Raw genomic sequence first — 6,000 nt, 5'->3', positions numbered from 1 at the left:
ATATAGTTTCTATTATCATTACATCATCATCACCATCGTTGTTATTATTTTTGTTTGTATTATTATTAAAATTAAACTAGGGCTCCTTTAATCAACAAGAGTCTTTGATTTTATTCTTAGTATTTCTAGCATTTCTCCATACATAGTCAATGTAGTACAGGTTTGAAGGAAGTGGCCTAAAGGGGAATTTTAGACATGTATTATATGGAGAAGTAACACAGAATTTCCAGAATTCTAATATTTAACATATCTCAACAAACCAAAAGCCTGATTCTGATATGATGTCGCGACACTAATTCTATTCATGAACATTTTTTACTGTATAGAATTTTTTCAGGGCAAATTTGACATCCTTATTCCTCAGACTGTAGATCAGGGGGTTCAGCATTGGCAGAATGATGATATAAAACACTGAGGCCACTTTCTTTGGTCCATGGAGTTCACAAATGACGGCTGTAGGTACATGAATGCTGCACATCTGAAGAAAACGACAATACCTGAGATGTGGAAACTGCAGGTGCTGAAAGCTTTGGACCTGCCCTCAATGGAGTGGATGTAGAGGGTGCAAGAAAGGGTGAAGATGTGGGAGGTAAAAATAGTTAAGGCAGGGGCTGGCCCCGTGGCTTAGCAGTTAAGTGCACGCGCTCCGCTGCTGGCGGCCGGGGTTCGGATCCCGGGCGTGCACCGACGCACTGCTTCTCCGGCCATGCTGAGGTCATGTCCCACGTACAGCAACTGGAAGGATGTGCAGCTATGACGTACACCTGTCTACTGGGTCTTTGGGGGGAAAAATAAATAAAATTAAAAAAAAATAGTTAAGGCAGGAGTCAGAATGTTAAATGCATTCAAGAGTAGAACAGTATTATTAGATCAATAATTCATTGATGTAGATGCTAGAACAGGATAGCACCAAAAATGGAAACAGACCACAAAAATACTGTTTAATTACATTGGTCTTGCAGCAAAAGAATCTCAACATAAAGCCTGTATGGATTGTAGATCCAATGATGCCCAAAATATAAACTCCCACTGTGAGCCAGAGCAGATGTGATAAGACATGATGACGTTGTAAAGCAAGGGGTTACAGATGTCAACATAGCAGTCGTATGCCATTGTAGCCAATATATGACCCTCTGTAATAATAAAAGCAATGAAGAAATAGAGCTGTGTCATGCATTCAGGGTAGGAAATGATGTTCTTCTCTGTCACAAAGTTCACCAGCATTTTGGGGGTGATGACTGTGGAATGGCAGACATCAATGAACAAGCTGCTGAGGAAACAGTACTGGGGATGTCCAGGTGAGAACTGAGCCCAATCAGTGTGATCATGCCCAGGTTCCCCACCACTGTGACCACACAGATTCCTATGAAGAGGAGGAAGAGTGGTAGTTGGAGTTCAGCATGTTCCATTAGCCCAGCGAGGATGAAATCAGTTTCAGTGGAATGATTTCCAGAATCCATTATCCTCTCAGCAGGTTCTAGGTTTCAAAAGGGAAAATGAGTCTGCTTATGAGTGTGTGTGTGTGTGTGTGTGTATTTCAGTGTATGTACATGTGTATGTATGTGTATGTGTGAGGGGGAGAATAATTCTGTGGCTATTTTGTTACTTTATCAGAGGAGTTTCATAATGCAAGGATCTTTTGAGTCTCTCCTGCTATTCTGGAACAGTCAATGACTCTCGTTGAAATAGATGAGGAATTATAATCTTTAAGAATCTTATAACTCAGATTTTTTTTAAACTTTTTCAGAGAAGCACAAACTCCTGGATTTTTAAATTCAGTCAGAAGGAACATTGTTACTGTTATTTCTGAGGACTCTTTTATTTCCTCCCATATTGTATATGTATATATTAATTTCATGCATGTCAAAAGGCATAATATTTTCATTTTACTAAGAATACATAATAGTGTATGCTTTCTATAGTTAATAAATATAGGATTCATAAGTCTATGAAAAGTTGTTATATTAGTCTGGGGTATTTTGTTTACTAGAGTTCCAACTCAAAGTATCTGAAGGACTGGGCAACTACAGTATCATTCCACCTGAGATTTGGCTGCTCTGCATGTCCCAGCTCCATTCACCCAGACCTTTATCTCAGAAAGCAGGAACATGACTGCTGGCAAACATCATGCTAATATCTCAGCAGATTTTCCAAGAGCAAGGAACCATCCTCCCTTGCTCTAATTTGGATAATCTCAGGGGCCATAATAACAACGGTCTAAAATTATGTCATGTATTCCACTACTGTGACCATGCAAGCAGTGGACTATGATTGGTCTATGCAGTTTGGACTTCACGGTTGAAGTCCTCGAATATACACAATGAATGTCAAAAGCATTATGCTAAGTGAAAGAATCCAGACACCAAAGATCTACAATATAGACCTCATTCATATAACATTCTAGAAAAGGCAAAACAAATATGTAGTGACAGAAAGCAGATTCATTGTTACCTGGCATGGGGGTGTTTGGGGATTGACTGCAAAGGGGCAAGAGCGAATTTTTGCCCTTAACACTGGCAAGATGATGTTCATCCTTAAATTTTCACAGTCCTCTTATGGTTAATAATGTACTACTTAACATACTACAGAAACATTAAAACATTAAAGGTCTATGCCCCCTGACAAATGCACTTTATGGTATAGTTGTTACATATATAAAACTACTGAAATCTTGATAAATATGCTTTTTACTCTTAGTAGCTTCTTGGTAGGATTTTCCGCATAAATGATCAAATCATCTGCAAATGAAGACAATTATTTCTTCTTTTACAATATGGATAGCTTTTATTTCCTTTTTTTGACTTTTTGCTCTGTCTAGAAGCTTCAGCATAATATTTAATAGAAATTGTGGGAACAAACATCTTTACTTTATTCTTGATATGCTTGATAGAGATAGGAACCACAATGACTTGAACAGGGAAGGTTTAATATAAATATTTTTAATGGAGAATTAAAGTAACAGGAATTTATCTCTTGAGCTTAAGAGAATTCTAAAGAATATAGGAGTAGTAGACATAAGGAGCAATACTCTATCTAGGGTGATATAGAACACTCAAGGAAGAGTCCTCCCCCTACCTGGGCTGAGTCTAGTGTAATCTTATGTCCATCTTGGGCTGAGGTGGTTCTGGGCTGGCTGCATGAGATAAAGACTGAAAATCCAGCTTGCTAGATGATCTGCCATGTGGGACCCTCAGGGTACATACATGTGCCCCAAGCTGAGGAGAAGGTGTGGGAATCAGTGACTGTGGTTATGTTGCAGGTTTTTTCTGAGACTCCCGGTATTGCCACCACTACCTCAGTCGAGGGCTATAGAAAGTGAGTGGTGGCCAAATGCTGGAGAAAAGTTTCACACTGCAGAAACCTAGTGCTGGAGAAACCATGAGAAGGCAAGCAATGGAAAAAAAAGATCTGTAGATTTTTGGCAAGAGAACCAAACCAGAAACCAGGAAGAAAAACCCTCTTCCTCAAGTGCTCGCTGTTGACAAGACTTAACACCTTGTCAGAGGACAAAGAAGAAATACTTTACAACGTTCAGCTTCATTATCACAGAGCAAAAAGCAGAAAGTTGGAACTGAGAGATAATAAATCAAAAACACACCCAGGAAATATTCAGTGTTTCACCACGAAGTATGATCTTAGCCATAGATCTTAGCAGATGCTTTTTTACAGGTTGAGGAATATTCATCTATTCCTAATTTCTTGAGAATTTTTTTTATCAGGAATATATACTAGGTTTTGTAAAATGCTTTCTCTGCATCTGTTTAGATGATCACATGGATTTTTCTTTTTTAGCCTGTATATATGGTTAATTACATTGACTGACTTCTTGAATGTTAAACCAATCACGCATTCCTGGTATAAATCCCAGTTTATAATGAGTTTTAGTAGTCCCTCCTTATCTGCAGAGGATACATTCCAAGACACCCAGTGGACGTCTAAAACCATGGATCGTGCTGAACCTTATATATACTATGTTTTTTCTTATACAGTACAGCATGGATATGCTGGACAAACGGATGATTCATGTCCTGGATGGAGGGGAGCAAGACAACGCGAGATCTCATCATGCTACTAAGAATGGCAAGTAAGTTAAAACTTATGAATTATTTATTTCTGGAATTTTCTATTTAATATTTTTGGACTTCAGTTGACCATGGGTGACTGAAACCATGGAAAACAAAACTACAGATAAGGTGGTCTGCTGTCTTAGGTTTTTTAGTGTACTACCGGATTTGATTAGCTAAAATTTTGTTTTCTGGTCTTGTATCTATATTCATGAGATATATTTGTTTGTAGTTTTATTTTCTTCTATTACGTTTGCCTAGTTTTTTGTTTCAGGGTGATGTTAGCCGTATATAATAAATTGGAAAATATTGCTTCCTATTTTATATTTTGGAAGAGTTTGTGTATAATTGGTATTATTTTGCTCTCAAAGAAAATTAAACCTAGAAGCCATCCAGGCCTGGAGTTTTCTATCTTTTCTTTTCTTGATTAGTCTTCTTAAAGGTTTATTAATTTTATCCATTTCTCAAGGGACAAGCTTTTGGTTTCATTGACCACCTTCATTGGTTTTCTGTTTTATATTTCTTTGATTTCTGCTCTTTATTGTTTAATTTCTTCTGCTTATGTTTGTTTTAATATGTTCCTCTGTTGGCACCTGAGATTGTTGCTTTGAGATCTCTCTTCTTTTGTAATATAGTGATTTTAGCGTTATCATTTAATTCTAAATGATGCTTTAGGTGTTCCCCATACATTTTTATATGTTTCATTTTATTAAGCTCAAAATACTTTTTATCTCTTAATTTCTTCTTTAAAGTATGTTTGGTTACAAATATTTGGTTACTTTCCAGATTAATTTTTGTTGAATTCTTGGTTGTCTTGGTTCTCTCTCTCTCTCTCTCATACCTGCCATCATATTTTGAAAATTTTTGGTCATTATTCCTTTGAATATTTTTTCTCTTCTCCCCCTCTCTCCTTTCCTTTGGGGATTCCAACTATGCTTATATTAGGCTGCTTGAAATTGTCCTTCACATCACTGATGCTCTGCTCATATTGTTTTCCAGTTGTTCTTTTCTCTTTATTTCATTTAGGTTATTTCCTTTGCTACATCTTAGAGTTTATAAATTTTCTGCAGTGTCTTATTGCTATTACTCCAATCCCATGAGTTTTTCATAACAGACATTGTATTTTAATCTTTAGAATTTGGATTTGGTTAATTTTTTTCATCCATGTCTCTCAAATGCTTATGATTTCCTTTACCTTTTGAGTATATGGAATATAGTTCAAAGTAACTGTTTTAATTTCCTTGTCTACTAATTCTATCATTTGTACCTTTTCTCAGTGTTTATATATTGACTGATTTTTAACCTAATTATGGGCCATATGTTTCTGCTTCTTTGTATGTCAGGAAATTTTTTATTCTACAATATAGTTATTTGAAAAAGTTTGGGTTTTTTTGAGGCTTGCTTTTAAGATTTGTTGAGTGTGACCTAATCAGCCTTTCTTCTGCTGATGCTTTTGCTCCACTATGGGGACAAAACCTTCCTAAATATTCTAGTCAGTGCACTATGTAACACAAAGGTTTTCCACTCTGTAAGGTGGAAATATTGAACTATTCTCAGCTCTAGTGCATTCCATGGAGTGCTATATTTTGGTGTGTTTCTTTAGAGAGTTGGAGCTTGTTCTGGAAAGCAGTTATGTTATTTCTGGATCAGCTTGATCAATCAAAGCCTTGTTTTCAGGTTTCTTTCTTGTGTTTCTAGTGTAGCTTTCTTTTGGGGCTAATTTAGGCCCACACATCTGAAGTCTGGCCTTCTTGGCTCACTACTGAATGTCCCATATTATCTCTACTTGGGAAGGTCAGAACTTGAATGATTTCTAGTTTTAAGTGAGTACTTGAAATATTTTTACTTAACCTCCCTACTTTTTATAATTGCTTTGGCATTTTTCTTTTCCCAGCTTTGTGGAATTTCACCCCAAGCGTTCACAAATTAGTGTTTG

General features: G+C 36.7%; 1 pseudogene; it reads right to left on the bottom strand.

Annotated features, from left to right (window-relative positions):
- Positions 1–298: 298 nt before the first annotated feature.
- Positions 299–1,460, bottom strand: LOC101391104 (olfactory receptor 8G3-like; annotated as a pseudogene).
- Positions 1,461–6,000: the final 4,540 nt, after the last annotated feature.

This window comes from Ceratotherium simum, chromosome 7 (genome assembly GCF_057802395.1).
Source record: "Ceratotherium simum simum isolate JZ-2026a chromosome 7, ASM5780239v1, whole genome shotgun sequence".
NCBI classification, from domain to species: domain Eukaryota; kingdom Metazoa; phylum Chordata; class Mammalia; order Perissodactyla; family Rhinocerotidae; genus Ceratotherium; species Ceratotherium simum.
Note: the sequence above shows the minus strand (reverse complement) of the source record. Positions and strands in the feature narration are given on the sequence as shown.